Raw genomic sequence first — 22,760 nt, forward strand, 5'->3', positions numbered from 1 at the left:
AACTGTGAGGGACTGAGGCTGAGCTCAACTCTCAGAAGTAAGATGCTTTTGGACAAGGCGTTCAGCTACCTTCTCACATATGGAACTTAGTATGTAGCACCAGTCTACCACAAGAATTACTGGGAAATCGTGAATTGAGCTTGGAGGCACTAGTCTTGTGTGCCGGGAGATTCCAATTACCACTCCCAGCACTTCCATCAAACAGCGAGCCTAGGCCTTTTGGAAGCCAAGGGTAACAGAAGGCTGGATGTGGAGGTACAGGCCATAAGCTCAACTCTCAGAAGTGTGTATGCATGGGAGGCAGATGTCTGCTACCTGCTCGTACATGGGATTTGGAACCTAGCTACATTCTGGTTGAGGAAAGCCGTTGGAAATCGCTGTATTCAACTCCGATACACGGGAGTTCAGGCCCAGTGCTCACACATGCTTTTCCCGCAACCTCTCTCAGCCACTAACATTAGGATGTTAGCAGCTACTCCTACAGTCACGCAGGATGCGGGAGGGTTCTGCCCTGTCCTCAGCTCTCACAGGGAAGCATGTCTTGAAGCCAGCTGTCAACTAGCTGCATTCCTATGGCAGTGAGAAGGTAGCAGTATTCTGAGTCAGGAGGTTCCAAGATTACCAGTCTACTGCACCTGGGGATACCCTCCAGGTCTGCATTGTTACCCTGCGTCTCAGAAGCCTCTGGCAAACGTCTCTGGTGAAGACGTCCGAAACTCACTCTGCAGGCAGTGTGGAACTGTGAGGGACTGAGGCTGAGCTCAACTCTCAGAAGTAAGATGCTTTTGGACAAGGCGTTCAGCTACACTCTCACGTATGGAACTTAGTATGTAGCACCAGTCTACCACAGGAATTACTCGGAAATAGCTGGACTGAGCTTGGAGGCACTAGTCTTGTGTGCCGGGTGATTCCAATTACCTCTCCCAGCACTTCCGTCAAACAGCGAGCCTAGGCCTTTTAGAAGCCAAGGGTACCAGCATGCTGGATGTGGAGGTACAGGCCATAAGCTCAACGCTCAGAAGTGTGTATGCATGGGAGGCAGATGTCTGCTACCCACTCGGACATGGGATATGGAACCTGGCTACACACTGATTGATGAAAGCCGTTGGAATTCGTTGTATTCAACTCAGATACACGGGAGTTCAGGCCCAGTGCTCACACATGCTTTTCCCGCAACCTCTCCCAGCCACTAACATAAGGATGTTAGCAGCTACTCCTACAGTCACCCAGGATGCGGGAGGGTTCTGCCCTGTCCTCAGCTCTCACAGGGAAGCATGTCTTGAAGCCAGCTGTCAAGTAGCTGCATTCCTATGGCAGTGAGAAGGTAGCAGTACTCTGAGTCAGGAGGTTCCAAGATTACCACTCTACTGCACCTGGAGATACCCTCCAGGTCTGCATTGTTAACTTGTACTCAGCAGCCTCTGGCAATCGTCTCTGGTGAAGACGTGTGAAACTCACTCTGCAGGCAGTGTGGAACTGTGAGGGACTGAGGCTGAGCTCAACTGTCAGAAGTAAGATGCTTTTGGACAAGGCGTTCAGCTACCTTCTCACATATGGAACTTAGTATGTAGCACCATTCTACCACAAGAATTACTGGGAAATCGTGAATTGAGCTTGGAGGGACTCGTCTAGTGTGCCGGGAGATTCCAAGTACGTCTCCCAGCACTTCCGTGAAACAGCGAGCCTAGGCCTTTTAGAAGCCAAGGGTACCAGCAGGCTGGATGTGGAGGTACAGGCCATAAGCTCAACTCTCAGAAGTGTGTATGCATGGGAGGCAGATGTCTGCTACCCGCTCGTACATGGGATTTGGAACCTAGCTACACTCTGGTTGAGGAAAGCCGTTGGAAATCGCTGTATTCAACTCAGATACACGGGAGTTCAGGCCCAGTGCTCACACATGCTTTTCCCGCAACCTCTCCCAGCCACTAACATTAGGATGTTAGCAGCTACTCCTACAGTCAGGCAGGATGCGGGAGGGTTCTGTCCTGTCCTCAGCTCTCACAGGGAAGCATGTCTTGAAGCCAGCTGACAACTAGCTGCATTCCTATGGCAGTGAGAAGGTAGCAGTATTCTGAGTCAGGAGGTTCCAAGATTACCAGTCTACTGCACCTGGGGATACCCTCCAGGTCTGCATTGTTACCCTGCGTCTCAGAAGCCTCTGGCAAACGTCTCTGGTGAAGACCTGCGAAACTCACTCTGCAGGGAGTGTGGAACTGTGAGGGACTGAGGCTGAGCTCAACTCTCAGAAGTAAGATGCTTTTGGACAAGGCGTTCAGCTACCCTCTCACGTATGGAACTTAATATGTACCACCAGTCTACCACAGGAATTACTAGGAAATCGCTGGACTGAGCGTGGAGGCACTAGTCTTGTGTGCCGGGTGATTCCAATTACCTCTCCCAGCACTTCCGTCAAACAGCGAGCCTAGGCCTTTTACAAGCCAAGGGTACCAGCAGGCTGGATGTGGAGGTACAGGCCATAAGCTCAACTCTCAGAAGTGTGTATGCATGGGAGGCAGATGTCTGCTACCCACTCGGACATGGGAGTTGGAACATGGCTACACTCTGATTGAGGAAAGCCGTTGGAAATCGCTGTATTCAACTCAGATACACGGGAGTTCAGGCCCAGTGCTCACACATGCTTTTCCCGCAACCTCTCCCAGCCACTAACATAAGGATGTTAGCAGCTACTCCTACAGTCAGGCAGGTTGCGGGAGGGTTCTTCCCTGTCCTCAGCTCTCACAGGGAAGCATGCCTAGAAGCCAGCTCTCAACTAGCTGCATTCTTATGACAGTGTGAAGGTAGCAGTATTCTGAGTAAGGAGGTTCCCAGATTACCACTCTCCGGCACCTGGAGATACCCTCCAGGTCTGCATCGTTAACTTGCGTCTCAGAGGCCTCTGGCAAAAGTCTCTGGTGAAGACGTGGGAAACTCACTCTGCAGGCAGTGTGGAACTGTGAGGGACTGAGGGTGAGCTCAACTCTCAGCAGTAAGATGATTTTGGACAAGGCGTTCAGCTACCTTCTCACATATGGAACTTAGTATGTAGCACCAGTCTACCCCAGGAATTACTGGGAAATCGCTGGATTGAGCTTGGAGGCACTAGTCTTGTGTGCCGGGAGATTCCAGTTACCTCTCCCAACACTTCGGTGAAGCAGCGAGCCTAGGCCTTTTGGAAGCGAAAGGTAGCTGCAGGCAGGAGGTAGGGTTACAGGCCATAAGCTCAACTCTCAGAAGTGGGTATGCATGGGAGGCAGATGTCTGCTACCCACTCGGACATGCGAGTGGGAACCTAGCTACACTCTGATGAAGAAGGACTTTGGAAATCGCTGTATTCAACTCAGATACACGTGGGTTCAGGCACAACGATTCCACATGCTTTTCTCACAACCTTTCCCTGCCACTAACATGAGGACGTTAGCAGCTCCTTCTACAGTCAAGCAGGATGCGGGAGGGTTGTGCCCTGTCCTTAGCTCTCACAGGGAAGCATGCCTTGAAGCCAGCTGTCAACTAGCTGGATTCTTATGGCAGGGTGAAGGTAGCAGTATTCTGAGACAGGAGGTTCCCAGATTACCACTCTACTGCACCTGGAGATACCCTCCAGGTCTGCATTGTTAACTTGCGTCTCATAGCCTCTGGCAAACGTCTCTGGTGAAGACCTGCGAAACTCACTCTGCAGGCAGTGTGGAACTGTGAGGGACTGAGGGTGAGCTCAACTCTCAGAAGTAAGATGTTTTTGGACAAGGCGTTCAACTACCTACTCACGTATGGAACTTAGTATGTAGCACCAGTCTACCCCAGGAATTACTAGGAAATCGCTTGATTGAGCTTGGAGGCACTCGTCTTGTGTTCCGGGAGATTCCAGTTACCTCTCCCAACACTTGCGTCAAGCAGCGAGCCTAGGCCTTTTGGAAGCGAAAGGTAGCGGCAGGCAGGATGTAGGGTTACAGGCCATGAGCTCAACTCTCAGAAGTGTGTATGCATGGGAGGCAGATGTCTGCTACCCACTCGGACATGGGAGTTGGAACCTAGCTACACTCCTATTGAAGAAGGATGTTTGCAATCGCTGTATTCAACTCAGATACACGGGAGTTCAGGCCCAATGCTTACACATGCTTTTCCCACAACCTATCCCAGCCACTAACATAAGGAGGTTAGCACGTACGTCTACAGTCAGGCAGGATGCGGGAGGGTTCTGCCCTGTCCTCAGATCTCACAGGGAAGCATGCCTAGAAGCCAGCTCTCAACTAGCTGCATTCTTATGACAGTGTGAAGGTAGCAGTATTCTGAGACAGGAGGTTCCCAGATTACCACTCTCCGGCACCTGGAGATACCTTCCAGGTCTGCATTGTTAACTTGCATCTCAGAGGCCTCTGGCAAAAGTCTCTGGTGAAGACGTGGGAAACTCACTCTGCAGGCAGTGTGGAACTGTGAGGGACTGAGGGTGAGCTCAACTCTCAGCAGTAAGATGATTTTGGACAAGGCGTTCAGCTACCTTCTGACATATGGAACTTAGTATGTAGCACCAGTCTACCCCAGGAATTACTGGGAAATCGCTGGATTGAGCTTGGAGGCACTAGTCTTGTGTGCCGGGAGATTCCAGTTACCTCTCCCAACACTTGCGTCAAGCAGCGAACCTAGGCCTTTTGGAAGCGAAAGTTAGCTGCAGGCAGGATGTAGGGTTACAGGCCATAAGCTCAACTCTCAGAAGTGTGTATGCATGGGAGGCAGATGTCTGCTACCCACTCGGACATGGGAGTTGGAACCTAGCTACACTCCTATTGCAGAAGGATGTTGGAAATCGCTGTATTCAACTCAGATACACGGGCGTTCCGGCCCAATGCTTACACATGCTTTTCCCACAACCTATCCCAGCCACTAACATAAGGAGGTTAGCAGGTACGTCTACAGTCAGGCAGTATGCGGGAGGGTTCTGCCCTGTCCTCAGCTCTCACAGGGAAGCATGCCTAGAAGCCAGCTCTCAACTAGCTGCATTCTTATGACAGTGTGAAGGTAGCAGTATTCTGAGTAAGTAGGTTCCCAGATTACCACTCTCCGGCACCTGGAGATACCGTCCAGGTCTGCATTGTTAACTTGCGTCTCAGAGGCCTCTGGCAAAAGTCTCTGGTGAAGACGTGGGAAACTCACTCTGCAGGCAGTGTGGAACTGTGAGGGACTGAGGGTGAGCTCAACTCTCAGCAGTAAGATGATTTTGGACAAGGCGTTCAGCTACCTTCTCACATATGGAACTTAGTATGTAGCACCAGTCTACCCCAGGAATTACTGGGAAATCGCTGGATTGAGCTTGGAGGCACTAGTCTTGTGTGCCGGGAGATTCCAGTTACCTCTCCCAACACTTCGGTGAAGCAGCGAGCCTAGGCCTTTTGGAAGCGAAAGGTAGCTGCAGGCAGGAGGTAGGGTTACAGGCCATAAGCTCAACTCTCAGAAGTGGGTATGCATGGGAGGCAGATGTCTGCTACCCACTCGGACATGCGAGTGGGAACCTAGCTACACTCTGATGAAGAAGGACTTTGGAAATCGCTGTATTCAACTCAGATACACGTGGGTTCAGGCACAACGATTCCACGTGCTTTTCTCACAACCTTTCCCTGCCACTAACATGAGGACGTTAGCAGCTCCTTCTACAGTCAAGCAGGATGCGGGAGGGTTCTGCCCTGTCCTTAGCTCTCACAGGGAAGCATGCCTTGAAGCCACCTGTCAACTAGCTGCATTCTTATGGCAGGGTGAAGGTAGCAGTATTCTGAGTAAGGAGGTTCCCAGATTACCACTCTCCGGCACCTGGAGATACCGTCCAGGTCTGCATTGTTAACTTACGTCTCAGAGGCCTCTGGCAAAAGTCTCTGGTGAAGACGTGGGAAACTCACTCTGCAGGCAGTGTGGAACTGTGAGGGACTGAGGGTGAGCTCAACTCTCAGCAGTAAGATGATTTTGGACAAGGCGTTCAGCTACCTTCTCACATATGGAACTTAGTATGTAGCACCAGTCTACCCCAGGAATTACTGGGAAATCGCTGGATTGAGCTTGGAGGCACTAGTCTTGTGTGCCGGGAGATTCCAGTTACCTCTCCCAACACTTCGGTGAAGCAGCGAGCCTAGGCCTTTTGGAAGCGAAAGGTAGCTGCAGGCAGGAGGTAGGGTTACAGGCCATAAGCTCAACTCTCAGAAGTGGGTATGCATGGGAGGCAGATGTCTGCTACCCACTCGGACATGCGAGTGGGAACCTAGCTACACTCTGATGAAGAAGGACTTTGGAAATCGCTGTATTCAACTCAGATACACGTGGGTTCAGGCACAACGATTCCACATGCTTTTCTCACAACCTTTCCCTGCCACTAACATGAGGACGTTAGCAGCTCCTTCTACAGTCAAGCAGGATGCGGGAGGGTTGTGCCCTGTCCTTAGCTCTCACAGGGAAGCATGCCTTGAAGCCAGCTGTCTACTAGCTGCATTCTTTTTTTTTTTTTTTTTTTAATTTTTTTTTTATTGGTGTTCAATTTACTAACATACAGAATAACACCCAGTGCCCGTCACCCATTCACTCCCACCCCCCGCCCTCCTCCCCTTCTACCACCCCTAGTTCGTTTCCCAGAGTTAGCAGTCTTTACGTTCTGTCTCCCTTTCTAATATTTCCCACACATTTCTTCTCCCTTCCCTTATTTTCCCTTTCACTATTATTTATATTCCCCAAATGAATGAGAACATATAATGTTTGTCCTTCTCCGACTGACTTACTTCACTCAGCATAATACCCTCCAGTTCCATCCACGTTGAAGCAAATGGTGGGTATTTGTCATTTCTAATAGCTGAGTAATATTCCATTGTATACATAAACCACATCTTCTTTATCCATTCATCTTTCGTTGGACACCGAGGCTCCTTCCACAGTTTGGCTATAGTGGCCATTGCTGCTAGAAACATCGGGGTGCAGGTGTCCCGGCGTTTCATTGCATTTGTATCTTTGGGGTAAATCCCCAACAGTGCAATTGCTGGGTCGTAGGGCAGGTCTATTTTTAACTGTTTGAGGAACCTCCACACAGTTTTCCAGAGTGGCTGCACCAGTTCACATTCCCACCAACAGTGTAAGAGGGTTCCCTTTTCTCCGCATCCTCTCCAACATTTGTGGTTTCCTGCCTTGTTAATTTTCCCCATTCTCACTGGTGTGAGGTGGTATCTCATTGTAGTTTTGATTTGTATTTCCCTGATGGCAAGTGATGCAGAGCATTTTCTCATATGCATGTTGGCCATGTCTATGTCTTCCTCTGTGAGATTTCTGTTCATGTCTTTTGCCCATTTCATGATTGGATTGTTTGTTTCCTTGGTGTTGAGTTTAATAAGTTCTTTATAGATCTTGGAAACTAGCCCTTTATCTGATATGTCATTTGCAAATATCTTCTCCCATTCTGTAGGTTGTCTTTGAGTTTTGTTGACTGTATCCTTTGCTGTGCAAAAGCTTCTTATCTTGATGAAGTCCCAATAGTTCATTTTTGCTTTTGTTTCTTTTGCCTTCGTGGATGTATCTTGCAAGAAGTTACTATGGCCGAGTTCAAAAAGGGTGTTGCCTGTGTTCTTCTCTAGGATTTTGATGGAATCTTGTCTCACATTTAGATCTTTCATCCATTTTGAGTTTATCTTTGTGTATGGTGAAAGAGAGTGGTCTAGTTTCATTCTTCTGCATGTGGATGTCCAATTTTCCCAGCACCATTTATTGAAGAGACTGTCTTTCTTCCAATGGATAGTCTTTCCTCCTTTATCGAATATTAGTTGCCCATAAAGTTCAGGGTCCACTTCTGGATTCTCTATTCTGTTCCACTGATCTATGTGTCTGTTTTTGTGCCAGTACCACACTGTCTTGATGACCACAGCTTTGTAGTACAACCTGAAATCTGGCATTGTGATGCCCCCAGATATGGTTTTCTTTTTTAAAATTCCCCTGGCTATTCGGGGTCTTTTCTGATTCCACACAAATCTTAAAATAATTTGTTCTAACTCTCTGAAGAAAGTCCATGGTATTTTGATAGGGATTGCATTAAACGTGTATATTGCCCTGGGTAACATTGACATTTTCACTATATTAATTCTGCCAATCCATGAGCATGGAATATTTTTCCATCTCTTTGTGTCTTCCTCAATTTCTTTCAGAAGTGTTCTATAGTTTTGAGGGTATAGATCCTTTACATTTTTGGTGAGGTTTATTCCTAGGTATCTTATGCTTTTGGGTGCAATTGTAAATGGGATGCACTCCTTAATTTCTCTTTCTTCAGTCTCATTGTTAGTGTATAGAAATGCCACTGACTTCTGGGCATTGATTTTGTATCCTGCCACGATACCGAATTGCTGTATGAGTTCTAGCAATCTTGGGGTGGAGACTTTTGGGTTTTCTATGTAGAGTATCATGTCATCGGCGAAGAGGGAGAGTATGACTTCTTCTTTGCCAATTTGAATGCCTTTAATGTCTTTTTGTTGTCTGATTGAACTAGCTGCATTCTTATGGCAGGTTGAAGGTAGCAGTATTCTGAGACAGGAGGTTCCCAGATTACCACTCTACTGCACCTGGAGATACCCTCCAGGTCTGCATTGTTAACTTGCGTCTCAGAAGCCTCTGGAAAAAGTCTCTAGTGAAGACGTGGGAAACTCACTCTGCAGGCAGTGTGGAACTGTGAGGGACTGAGGGTGAGCTCAACTCTCAGAAGTAAGATGTTTTTGGACAAGGCGTTCAACTACCTACTCACGTATGGAACTTAGTAGGTAGCACCAGTCTACCCCAGGAATTACTAGGAAATCGCTTGATTGAGCTTGGAGGCACTCGTCTTGTGTGCCGGGAGATTCCAGTTACCTCTCCCAACACTTGCGTCAAGCAGCGAGCCTAGGCCTTTTGGAAGCGAAAGGTAGCGGCAGGCAGGATGTAGGGATACAGGCCATAAGCTCAACTCTCAGAAGTGTGTATGCATGGGAGGCAGATGTCTGCTACCCACTCGGACATGGGAGTTGGAACCTAGCTACACTCCTATTGAAGAAGGATGTTGGAAATCGCTGTATTCGACTCAGATACACGGGAGTTCAGGCCCAATGCTTCCACACGCTTTTCCCACAACCTATCCCAGCCACTAACATAAGGAGGTTAGCAGGTACGTCTACAGTCAGGCATGATGCGGGAGGGTTCTGCCCTGTCCTCAGCTCTCACAGGGAAGCATGCCTAGAAGCCAGCTCTCAACTAGCTGCATTCTTATGACAGTGTGAAGGTAGCAGTATTCTGAGTAAGGAGGTTCCCAGATTACCACTCTACTGCACCTGGAGATACCGTCCAGGTGTGCATTGTTAACTTGCGTCTCAGAGGCCTCTGGCAAAAATCTCTGGTGAAGACGTGGGAAACTCACTCTGCAGGCAGTGTGGAACTGTGAGGGACTGAGGGTGAGCTCAACTCTCAGCAGTAAGATGATTTTGGACAAGGCGTTCAGCTACCTTCTCACATATGGAACTTAGTATGTAGCACCAGTCTACCCCAGGAATTACTGGGAAATCGCTGGATTGAGCTTGGAGGCACTAGTCTTGTGTGCCGGGAGATTCCAGTTACCTCTCCCAACACTTCGGTGAAGCAGCGAGCCTAGGCCTTTTGGAAGCGAAAGGTAGCTGCAGGCAGGAGGTAGGGTTACAGGCCATAAGCTCAACTCTCAGAAGTGTGTATGCATGGGAGGCAGATGTCTGCTACCCACTCGGACATGGGAGTTGGAACCTAGCTACACTCCTATTGAAGAAGGATGTTGGAAATCGCTGTATTCGACTCAGATACACGGGAGTTCAGGCCCAATGCTTCCACATGCTTTTCCCACAACCTATCCCAGCAACTAACATAAGGAGGTTAGCAGGTACGTCTACAGTCAGGCAGGATGCGGGAGGGTTCTGCCCTGTCCTCAGCTCTCACAGTGAAGCATGCCTAGAAGCCAGCTCTCAACTAGCTGCATTCTTATGACAGTGTGAAGGTAGCAGTATTCTGAGTAAGGAGGTTCCCAGATTACCACTCTACTACACCTGGAGATACCGTCCAGGTGTGCATTGTTAACTTGCGTCTCAGAGGCCTCTGGCAAAAGTCTCTGGTGAAGACGTGGGAAACTCACTCTGCAGGCAGTGTGGAACTGTGAGGGACTGAGGGTGAGCTCAACTCTCAGCAGTAAGATGATTTTGGACAAGGCGTTCAGCTACCTTCTCACATATGGAACTTAGTATGTAGCACCAGTCTACCCCAGGAATTACTGGGAAATCGCTGGATTGAGCTTGGAGGCACTAGTCTTGTGTGCCGGAAGATTCCAGTTACCTCTCCCAACACTTCGGTGAAGCAGCGAGCCTAGGCCTTTTGGAAGCGAAAGGTAGCTGCAGGCAGGAGGTAGGGTTACAGGCCATAAGCTCAACTCTCAGAAGTGGGTATGCATGGGAGGCAGATGTCTGCTACCCACTCGTATATGCGAGTGGGAACCTAGCTACACTCTGATGAAGAAGGACTTTGGAAATCGCTGTATTCAACTCAGATACACGTGGGTTCAGGCACAACGATTCCACATGCTTTTCTCACAACCTTTCCCTGCCACTAACATGAGGACGTTAGCAGCTCCTTCTACAGTCAAGCAGGATGCAGGAGGGTTGTGCCCTGTCCTTAGCTCTCACAGGGAAGCATGCCTTGAAGCCAGCTGTCAACTAGCTGCATTCTTATGGCAGGGTGAAGGTAGCAGTATTCTGAGACAGGAGGTTCCCAGATTACCACTCTACTGCACCCGGAGATACCCTCCAGGTCTGCATTGTTAACGTGCGTCTCAGAAGCCTCTGGCAAACGTCTCTGGTGAAGACGTGCGAAACTCACTCTGCAGGCAGTGTGGAACTGTGAGGGACTGAGGGTGAGCTCAACTCTCAGAAGTAAGATGTTTTTGGACAAGGCGTTCAACTACCTACTCACGTATGGAACTTAGTATGTAGCACCAGTCTACCCCAGGAATTACTAGGAAATCGCTTGATTGAGCTTGGAGGCACTCGTCTTGTGTGCCGGGAGATTCCAGTTACCTCTCCCAACACTTGCGTCAAGCAGCGAGCCTAGGCCTTTTGGAAGCGAAAGGTAGCGGCAGGCAGGATGTAGGGTTACAGGCCATAAGCTCAACTCTCAGAAGTGTGTATGCATGGGAGGCAGATGTCTGCTACCCACTCGGACATGGGAGTTGGAACCTAGCTACACTCCTATTGAAGAAGGATGTTGGAAATCGCTGTATTCGACTCAGATACATGGGAGTTCAGGCCCAATGCTTCCACATGCTTTTCCCACAACCTATCCCAGCCACTAACATAAGGAGGTTAGCACGTACGTCTACAGTCAGGCAGGATGCGGGAGGGTTCTGCCCTGTCCTCAGCTCTCACAGGGAAGCATGCCTAGAAGCCAGCTCTCAACTAGCTGCATTCTTATGACAGTGTGAAGGTAGCAGTATTCTGAGTAAGGAGGTTCCCAGATTACCACTCTACTGCACCTGGAGATACCGTCCAGGTCTGCATTGCTAACTTGCGTCTCAGAGGCCTCTGGCAAAAGTCTCTGGTGAAGACGTGGGAAACTCACTCTGCAGGCAGTGTGGAACTGTGAGGGACTGAGGGTGAGCTCAACTCTCAGCAGTAAGATGATTTTGGACAAGGCGTTCAGCTACCTTCTCACATATGGAACTTAGTATGTAGCACCAGTCTACCCCAGGAATTACTGGGAAATCGCTGGATTGAGCTTGGAGGCACTAGTCTTGAGTGCCGGGAGATTCCAGTTACCTCTCCCAACACTTCGGTGAAGCAGCGAGCCTAGGCCTTTTGGAAGCGAAAGGTAGCTGCAGGCAGGAGGTAGGGTTACAGGCCATAAGCTCAACTCTCAGAAGTGCGTATGCATGGGAGGCAGATGTCTGCTACCCACTCGGACATGCGAGTGGGAACCTAGCTACACTCTGATGAAGAAGGACTTTGGAAATCGCTGTATTCAACTCAGATACACGTGGGTTCAGGCACAACGATTCCACATGCTTTTCTCACAACCTTTCCCTGCCACTAACATGAGGACGTTAGCAGCTCCTTCTACAGTCAAGCAGGATGCGGGAGGGTTGTGCCCTGTCCTTAGCTCTCACAGGGAAGCATGCCTTGAAGCCAGCTGTCAACTAGCTGCATTCTTATGGCAGGGTCAAGGTAGCAGTATTCTGAGACAGGAGGTTCCCAGATTACCACTCTACTGCACCCGGAGATACCCTCCAGGTCTGCATTGTTAACTTGCGTCTCAGAAGCCTCTGGCAAACGTCTCTGGTGAAGACGTGCGAAACTCACTCTGCAGGCAGTGTGGAACTGTGAGGGACTGAGGGTGAGCTCAACTCTCAGAAGTAAGATGTTTTTGGACAAGGCGTTCAACTACCTACTCACGTATGGAACTTAGTATGTAGCACCAGTCTACCCCAGGAATTACTAGGAAATCGCTTGATTGAGCTTGGAGGCACTCGTCTTGTGTGCTGGGAGATTCCAGTTACCTCTCCCAACACTTGCGTCAAGCAGCGAGCCTAGGCCTTTTGGAAGAGAAAGGTAGCGGCAGGCAGGATGTAGGGTTACAGGCCATAAGCTCAACTCTCAGAAGTGTGTATGCATGGGAGGCAGATGTCTGCTACCCACTCGGACATGGGAGTTGGAACCTAGCTACACTCCTATTGAAGAAGGATGTTGGAAATCGCTGTATTCGACTCAGATACACGGGAGTTCAGGCCCAATGCTTCCACATGCTTTTCCCACAACCTATCCCAGCCACTAACATAAGGAGGTTAGCAGGTACGTCTACAGTCAGGCAGGATGCGGGAGGGTTCTGCCCTGTCCTCAGCTCTCACAGGGAAGCATGCCTAGAATCCAGCTCTCAACTAGCTGCATTCTTATGACAGTGTGAAGGTAGCAGTATTCTGAGTAAGGAGGTTCCCAGATTACCACTCTACTGCACCTGGAGATACCGTCCAGGTGTGCATTGCTAACTTGCGTCTCAGAGGCCTCTGGCAAAAGTCTCTGGTGAAGACGTGGGAAACTCACTCTGCAGGCAGTGTGGAACTGTGAGGGACTGAGGGTGAGCTCAACTCTCAGCAGTAAGATGATTTTGGACAAGGCGTTCAGCTACCTTCTCACATATGGAACTTAGTATGTAGCACCAGTCTACCCCAGGAATTACTGGGAAATCGCTGGATTGAGGTTGGAGGCACTAGTCTTGAGTGCCGGGAGATTCCAGTTACCTCTCCCAACACTTCGGTGAAGCAGCGAGCCTAGGCCTTTTGGAAGCGAAAGGTAGCTGCAGGCAGGAGGTAGGGTTACAGGCCATAAGCTCAACTCTCAGAAGTGCGTATGCATGGGAGGCAGATGTCTGCTACCCACTCGGACATGCGAGTGGGAACCTAGCTACACTCTGATGAAGAAGGACTTTGGAAATCGCTGTATTCAACTCAGATACACGTGGGTTCAGGCACAACGATTCCACATGCTTTTCTCACAACCTTTCCCTGCCACTAACATGAGGACGTTAGCAGCTCCTTCTACAGTCAAGCAGGATGCGGGAGGGTTGTGCCCTGTCCTTAGCTCTCACAGGGAAGCATGCCTTGAAGCCAGCTGTCAACTAGCTGCATTCTTATGGCAGGGTGAAGGTAGCAGTATTCTGAGACAGGAGGTTCCCAGATTACCACTCTACTGCACCCGGAGATACCCTCCAGGTCTGCATTGTTAACTTGCGTCTCAGAAGCCTCTGGCAAACGTCTCTGGTGAAGACGTGCGAAACTCACTCTGCAGGCAGTGTGGAACTGTGAGGGACTGAGGGTGAGCTCAACTCTCAGAAGTAAGATGTTTTTGGACAAGGCGTTCAACTACCTACTCACGTATGGAACTTAGTATGTAGCACCAGTCTACCCCAGGAATTACTAGGAAATCGCTTGATTGAGCTTGGAGGCACTCGTCTTGTGTGCTGGGAGATTCCAGTTACCTCTCCCAACACTTGCGTCAAGCAGCGAGCCTAGGCCTTTTGGAAGAGAAAGGTAGCGGCAGGCAGGATGTAGGGTTACAGGCCATAAGCTCAACTCTCAGAAGTGTGTATGCATGGGAGGCAGATGTCTGCTACCCACTCGGACATGGGAGTTGGAACCTAGCTACACTCCTATTGAAGAAGGATGTTGGAAATCGCTGTATTCGACTCAGATACACGGGAGTTCAGGCCCAATGCTTCCACATGCTTTTCCCACAACCTATCCCAGCCACTAACATAAGGAGGTTAGCACGTACGTCTACAGTCAGGCAGGATGCGGGAGGGTTCTGCCCTGTCCTCAGCTCTCACAGGGAAGCATGCCTAGAAGCCAGCTCTCAACTAGCTGCATTCTTATGACAGTGTGAAGGTAGCAGTATTCTGAGTAAGGAGGTTCCCAGATTACCACTCTACTGCACCTGGAGATACCGTCCAGGTCTGCATTGCTAACTTGCGTCTCAGAGGCCTCTGGCAAAAGTCTCTGGTGAAGACGTGGGAAACTCACTCTGCAGGCAGTGTGGAACTGTGAGGGACTGAGGGTGAGCTCAACTCTCAGCAGTAAGATGATTTTGGACAAGGCGTTCAGCTACCTTCTCACATATGGAACTTAGTATGTAGCACCAGTCTACCCCAGGAATTACTGGGAAATCGCTGGATTGAGCTTGGAGGCACTAGTCTTGAGTGCCGGGAGATTCCAGTTACCTCTCCCAACACTTCGGTGAAGCAGCGAGCCTAGGCCTTTTGGAAGCGAAAGGTAGCTGCAGGCAGGAGGTAGGGTTACAGGCCATAAGCTCAACTCTCAGAAGTGCGTATGCATGGGAGGCAGATGTCTGCTACCCACTCGGACATGCGAGTGGGAACCTAGCTACACTCTGATGAAGAAGGACTTTGGAAATCGCTGTATTCAACTCAGATACACGTGGGTTCAGGCACAACGATTCCACATGCTTTTCTCACAACCTTTCCCTGCCACTAACATGAGGACGTTAGCAGCTCCTTCTACAGTCAAGCAGGATGCGGGAGGGTTGTGCCCTGTCCTTAGCTCTCACAGGGAAGCATGCCTTGAAGCCAGCTGTCAACTAGCTGCATTCTTATGGCAGGGTCAAGGTAGCAGTATTCTGAGACAGGAGGTTCCCAGATTACCACTCTACTGCACCCGGAGATACCCTCCAGGTCTGCATTGTTAACTTGCGTCTCAGAAGCCTCTGGCAAACGTCTCTGGTGAAGACGTGCGAAACTCACTCTGCAGGCAGTGTGGAACTGTGAGGGACTGAGGGTGAGCTCAACTCTCAGAAGTAAGATGTTTTTGGACAAGGCGTTCAACTACCTACTCACGTATGGAACTTAGTATGTAGCACCAGTCTACCCCAGGAATTACTAGGAAATCGCTTGATTGAGCTTGGAGGCACTCGTCTTGTGTGCTGGGAGATTCCAGTTACCTCTCCCAACACTTGCGTCAAGCAGCGAGCCTAGGCCTTTTGGAAGAGAAAGGTAGCGGCAGGCAGGATGTAGGGTTACAGGCCATAAGCTCAACTCTCAGAAGTGTGTATGCATGGGAGGCAGATGTCTGCTACCCACTCGGACATGGGAGTTGGAACCTAGCTACACTCCTATTGAAGAAGGATGTTGGAAATCGCTGTATTCGACTCAGATACACGGGAGTTCAGGCCCAATGCTTCCACATGCTTTTCCCACAACCTATCCCAGCCACTAACATAAGGAGGTTAGCAGGTACGTCTACAGTCAGGCAGGATGCGGGAGGGTTCTGCCCTGTCCTCAGCTCTCACAGGGAAGCATGCCTAGAATCCAGCTCTCAACTAGCTGCATTCTTATGACAGTGTGAAGGTAGCAGTATTCTGAGTAAGGAGGTTCCCAGATTACCACTCTACTGCACCTGGAGATACCGTCCAGGTGTGCATTGCTAACTTGCGTCTCAGAGGCCTCTGGCAAAAGTCTCTGGTGAAGACGTGGGAAACTCACTCTGCAGGCAGTGTGGAACTGTGAGGGACTGAGGGTGAGCTCAACTCTCAGCAGTAAGATGAATTTGGACAAGGCGTTCAGCTACCTTCTCACATATGGAACTTAGTATGTAGCACCAGTCTACCCCAGGAATTACTGGGAAATCGCTGGATTGAGGTTGGAGGCACTAGTCTTGAGTGCCGGGAGATTCCAGTTACCTCTCCCAACACTTCGGTGAAGCAGCGAGCCTAGGCCTTTTGGAAGCGAAAGGTAGCTGCAGGCAGGAGGTAGGGTTACAGGCCATAAGCTCAACTCTCAGAAGTGCGTATGCATGGGAGGCAGATGTCTGCTACCCACTCGGACATGCGAGTGGGAACCTAGCTACACTCTGATGAAGAAGGACTTTGGAAATCGCTGTATTCAACTCAGATACACGTGGGTTCAGGCACAACGATTCCACATGCTTTTCTCACAACCTTTCCCTGCCACTAACATGAGGACGTTAGCAGCTCCTTCTACAGTCAAGCAGGATGCGGGAGGGTTGTGCCCTGTCCTTAGCTCTCACAGGGAAGCATGCCTTGAAGCCAGCTGTCAACTAGCTGCATTCTTATGGCAGGGTGAAGGTAGCAGTATTCTGAGACAGGAGGTTCCCAGATTACCACTCTACTGCACCCGGAGATACCCTCCAGGTCTGCATTGTTAACTTGCGTCTCAGAAGCCTCTGGCAAACGTCTCTGGTGAAGACGTGCGAAACTCACTCTGCAGGCAGTGTGGAACTGTGAGGGACTGAGGGTGAGCTCAACTCTCAGAAGTAAGATGTTTTTGGACAAGGCGTTCAACTACCTACTCACGTATGGAACTTAGTATGTAGCACCAGTCTACCCCAGGAATTACTAGGAAATCGCTTGATTGAGCTTGGAGGCACTCGTCTTGTGTGCTGGGAGATTCCAGTTACCTCTCCCAACACTTGCGTCAAGCAGCGAGCCTAGGCCTTTTGGAAGAGAAAGGTAGCGGCAGGCAGGATGTAGGGTTACAGGCCATAAGCTCAACTCTCAGAAGTGTGTATGCATGGGAGGCAGATGTCTGCTACCCACTCGGACATGGGAGTTGGAACCTAGCTACACTCCTATTGAAGAAGGATGTTGGAAATCGCTGTATTCGACTCAGATACACGGGAGTTCAGGCCCAATGCTTCCACATGCTTTTCCCACAACCTATCCCAGCCACTAACATAAGGAGGTTAGCACGTACGTCTACAGTCAGGCAGGATGCGGGAGGGTTCTGCCCTGTCCTCAGCTCTCACAGGGAAGCATGCCTAGAAGCCAGCTCTCAACTAGCTGCATTCTTATGACAGTGTGAAGGTAGCAGTATTCTGAGTAAGGAGGTTCCCAGATTACCACTCTACTGCACCTGGAGATACCGTCCAGGTGTGCATTGCTAACTTGCGTCTCAGAGGCCTCTGGCAAAAGTCTCTGGTGAAGACGTGGGAAACTCACTCTGCAGGCAGTGTGGAACTGTGAGGGACTGAGGGTGAGCTCAACTCTCAGCAGTAAGATGATTTTGGACAAGGCGTTCAGCTACCTTCTCACATATGGAACTTAGTATGTAGCACCAGTCTACCCCAGGAATTACTGGGAAATCGCTGGATTGAGCTTGGAGGCACTAGTCTTTTGTGCCGGGAGATTCCAGTTACCTCTCCCAACACTTCGGTGAAGCAGCGAGCCTAGGCCTTTTGGAAGCGAAAGGTAGCTGCAGGCAGGAGGTAGGGTTACAGGCCATAAGCTCAACTCTCAGAAGTGGGTATGCATGGGAGGCAGATGTCTGCTTCCCACTCGTACATGCGAGTGGGAACCTAGCTACACTCTGATGAAGAAGGACTTTGGAAATCGCTGTATTCAACTCAGATACACGTGGGTTCAGGCACAACGATTCCACATGCTTTTCTCACAACCTTTCCCTGCCACTAACATGAGGACGTTAGCAGCTCCTTCTACAGTCAAGCAGGATGCGGGAGGGTTGTGCCCTGTCCTTAGCTCTCACAGGGAAGCATGCCTTGAAGCCAGCTGTCAACTAGCTGCATTCTTATGGCAGGGTGAAGGTAGCAGTATTCTGAGACAGGAGGTTCCCAGATTACCACTCTACTGCACCCGGAGATACCCTCCAGGTCTGCATTGTTAACTTGCGTCTCAGAAGCCTCTGGCAAACGTCTCTGGTGAAGACGTGCGAAACTCACTCTGCAGGCAGTGTGGAACTGTGAGGGACTGAGGGTGAGCTCAACTCTCAGAAGTAAGATGTTTTTGGACAAGGCGTTCAACTACCTACTCACGTATGGAACTTAGTATGTAGCACCAGTCTACCCCAGGAATTACTAGGAAATCGCTTGATTGAGCTTGGAGGCACTCGTCTTGTGTGCCGGGAGATTCCAGTTACCTCTCCCAACACTTGCGTCAAGCAGCGAGCCTAGGCCTTTTGGAAGCGAAAGGTAGCGGCAGGCAGGATGTAGGGTTACAGGCCATAAGCTCAACTCTCAGAAGTGTGTATGCATAGGAGGCAGATGTCTGCTACCCACTCGGACATGGGAGTTGGAACCTAGCTACACTCCTGTTGAAGAAGGATGTTGGAAATCGCTGTATTCGACTCAGATACACGGGAGTTCAGGCCCAATGCTTCCACATGCTTTTCCCACAACCTATCCCAGCCACTAACATAAGGAGGTTAGCAGGTACGTCTACAGTCAGGCAGGATTCGGGAGGGTTCTGCCCTGTCCTCAGCTCTCACAGGGAAGCATGCCTAGAAGCCAGCTCTCAACTAGCTGCATTCTTATGACAGTGTGAAGGTAGCAGTATTCTGAGTAAGGAGGTTCCCAGATTACCACTCTACTGCACCTGGAGATACCGTCCAGGTGTGCATTGCTAACTTGCGTCTCAGAGGCCTCTGGCAAAAGTCTCTGGTGAAGACGTGCGAAACTCACTCTGCAGGCAGTGTGGAACTGTGAGGGACTGAGGGTGAGCTCAACTCTCAGCAGTAAGATGATTTTGGACAAGGCGTTCAGCTACCTTCTCACATATGGAACTTAGTATGTAGCACCAGTCTACCCCAGGAATTACTGGGAAATCGCTGGATTGAGCTTGGAGGCACTAGTCTTGTGTGCCGGGAGATTCCAGTTACCTCTCCCAACACTTCGGTGAAGCAGCGAGCCTAGGCCTTTTGGAAGCGAAAGGTAGCTGCAGGCAGGAGGTAGGGTTACAGGCCATAAGCTTAACTCTCAGAAGTGGGTATGCATGGGAGGCAGATGTCTGCGACCCACTCGTACATGCGAGTGGGAACCTAGCTACACTCTGATGAAGAAGGACTTTGGAAATCGCTGTATTCAACTCAGATACACGTGGGTTCAGGCACAACGATTCCACATGATTTTCTCACAACCTTTCCCTGCCACTAACATGAGGACGTTAGCAGCTCCTTCTACAGTCAAGCAGGATGCGGGAGGGTTGTGCCCTGTCCTTAACTCTCACAGGGAAGCATGCCTTGAAGCCAGCTGCCAACTAGCTGCATTCTTATGGCAGGGTGAAGGTAGCAGTATTCTGAGACAGGAGGTTCCCAGATTACCACTCTACTGCACCCGGAGATACCCTCCAGGTCTGCATTGTTAACTTGCGTCTCAGAAGCCTCTGGCAAACGTCTCTGGTGAAGACGTGCGAAACTCACTCTGCAGGCAGTGTGGAACTGTGAGGGACTGAGGGTGAGCTCAACTCTCAGAAGTAAGATGTTTTTGGACAGGGCGTTCAACTACCTACTCAAGTATGGAACTTAGTATGTAGCACCAGTCTACCCCAGGAATTACTAGGAAATCGCTTGATTGAGCTTGGAGGCACTCGTCTTGTGTGCCGGGAGATTCCAGTTACCTCTCCCAACACTTGCGTCAAGCAGCGAGCCTAGGCCTTTTGGAAGCGAAAGGTAGCGGCAGGCAGGATGTAGGGTTACAGGCCATAAGCTCAACTCTCAGAAGTGGGTATGCATGGGAGGCAGATGTCTGCTACCCACTCGGACATGGGAGTTGGAACCTAGCTACACTCCTATTGAAGAAGGATGTTGGAAATCGCTGTATTCGACTCAGATACACGGGAGTTCAGGCCCAATGCTTCCACATGCTTTTCCCACAACCTATCCCAGCCACTAACATAAGGAGGTTAGCAGGTACGTCTACAGTCAGGCAGGATGCGGGAGGGTTCTGCCCTGTCCTCAGCTCTCACAGGGAAGCATGCCTAGAAGCCAGCTCTCAACTAGCTGCATTCTTATGACAGTGTGAAGGTAGCAGTATTCTGAGTAAGGAGGTTCCCAGATTACCACTCTACTGCACCTGGAGATACCGTCCAGGTGTGCATTGTTAACTTGCGTCTCAGAGGCCTCTGGCAAAAGTCTCTGGTGAAGACGTGGGAAACTCACTCTGCAGGCAGTGTGGAACTGTGAGGGACTGAGGGTGAGCTCAACTCTCAGCAGTAAGATGATTTTGGACAAGGCGTTCAGCTACCTTCTCACATATGGAACTTACTATGTAGCACCAGTCTACCCCAGGAATTACTGGGAAATCGCTGGATTGAGCTTGGAGGCACTAGTCTTGTGTGCCGGGAGATTCCAGTTACCTCTCCCAACACTTCGGTGAAGCAGCGAGCCTAGGCCTTTTGGAAGCGAAAGGTAGCTGCAGGCAGGAGGTAGGGTTACAGGCCATAAGCTCAACTCTCAGAAGTGGGTATGCATGGGAGGCAGATGTCTGCTACCCACTCGGACATGCGAGTGGGAACCTAGCTACACTCTGATGAAGAAGGACTTTGGAAATCGCTGTATTCAACTCAGATACACGTGGGTTCAGGCACAACGATTCCACATGCTTTTCTCACAACCTTTCCCTGCCACTAACATGAGGACGTTAGCAGCTCCTTCTACAGTCAAGCAGGATGCGGGAGGGTTGTGCCCTGTCCTTAGCTCTCACAGGGAAGCATGCCTTGAAGCCAGCTGTCAACTAGCTGCATTCTTATGGCAGGGTGAAGGTAGCAGTATTCTGAGACAGGAGGTTCCCAGATTACCACTCTACTGCACCCGGAGATACCCTCCAGGTCTGCATTGTTAACTTGCGTCTCAGAAGCCTCTGGCAAACGTCTCTGGTGAAGACGTGCGAAACTCACTCTGCAGGCAGTGTGGAACTGTGAGGGACTGAGGGTGAGCTCAACTCTCAGAAGTAAGATGTTTTTGGACAGGGCGTTCAACTACCTACTCACGTATGGAACTTAGTATGTAGCACCAGTCTACCCCAGGAATTACTAGGAAATCGCTTGATTGAGCTTGGAGGCACTCGTCTTGTGTGCCGGGAGATTCCAGTTACCTCTCCCAACACTTGCGTCAAGCAGCGAGCCTAGGCCTTTTGGAAGCGAAAGGTAGCGGCAGGCAGGATGTAGGGTTACAGGCCATAAGCTCAACTCTCAGAAGTGTGTATGCATGGGAGGCAGATGTCTGCTACCCACTCGGACATGGGAGTTGGAACCTAGCTACACTCCTATTGAAGAAGGATGTTGGAAATCGCTGTATTCGACTCAGATACACGGGAGTTCAGGCCCAATGCTTCCACATGCTTTTCCCACAACCTATCCCAGCCACTAACATAAGGAGGTTAGCACGTACGTCTACAGTCAGGCAGGATGCGGGAGGGTTCTGCCCTGTCCTCAGCTCTCACAGGGAAGCATGCCTAGAAGCCAGCTCTCAACTAGCTGCATTCTTATGACAGTGTGAAGGTAGCAGTATTCTGAGTAAGGAGGTTCCCAGATTACCACTCTACTGCACCTGGAGATACCGTCCAGGTGTGCATTGTTAACTTGCGTCTCAGAGGCCTCTGGGAAAAGTCTCTGGTGAAGACGTGGGAAACTCACTCTGCAGGCAGTGTGGAACTGTGAGGGACTGAGGGTGAGCTCAACTCTCAGCAGTAAGATGATTTTGGACAAGCCGTTCAGCTACCTTCTCACATATGGAACTTAGTATGTAGCACCAGTCTACCCCAGGAATTACTGGGAAATCGCTGGATTGAGCTTGGAGGCACTAGTCTTGTGTGCCGGGAGATTCCAGTTACCTCTCCCAACACTTCGGTGAAGCAGCGAGCCTAGGCCTTTTGGAAGCGAAAGGTAGCTGCAGGCAGGAGGTAGGGTTACAGGCCATCAGCTCAACTCTCAGAAGTGCGTATGCATGGGAGGCAGATGTCTGCTACCCACTCGGACATGAGAGTGGGAACCTAGCTACACTCTGATGAAGAAGGACTTTGGAAATCGCTGTATTCAACTCAGATACACGTGGGTTCAGGCACAACGATTCCACATGCTTTTCTCACAACCTTTCCCTGCCACTAACATGAGGACGTTAGCAGCTCCTTCTACAGTCAAGCAGGATGCGGGAGGGTTGTGCCCTGTCCTTAGCTCTCACAGGGAAGCATGCCTTGAAGCCAGCTGTCAACTAGCTGCATTCTTATGGCAGGGTGAAGGTAGCAGTATTCTGAGACAGGAGGTTCCCAGATTACCACTCTACTGCACCCGGAGATACCCTCCAGGTCTGCATTGTTAACGTGCATCTCAGAAGCCTCTGGCAAACGTCTCTGGTGAAGACGTGCGAAACTCTGCAGGCAGTGTGGAACTGTGAGGGACTGAGGGTGAGCTCAACTCTCAGAAGTAAGATGTTTTTGGACAGGGCGTTCAACTACCTACTCACGTATG

The sequence above is a fragment of the Canis lupus genome, chromosome 22, assembly GCF_048164855.1.
Source record: "Canis lupus baileyi chromosome 22, mCanLup2.hap1, whole genome shotgun sequence".
NCBI lineage: Eukaryota > Metazoa > Chordata > Mammalia > Carnivora > Canidae > Canis > Canis lupus.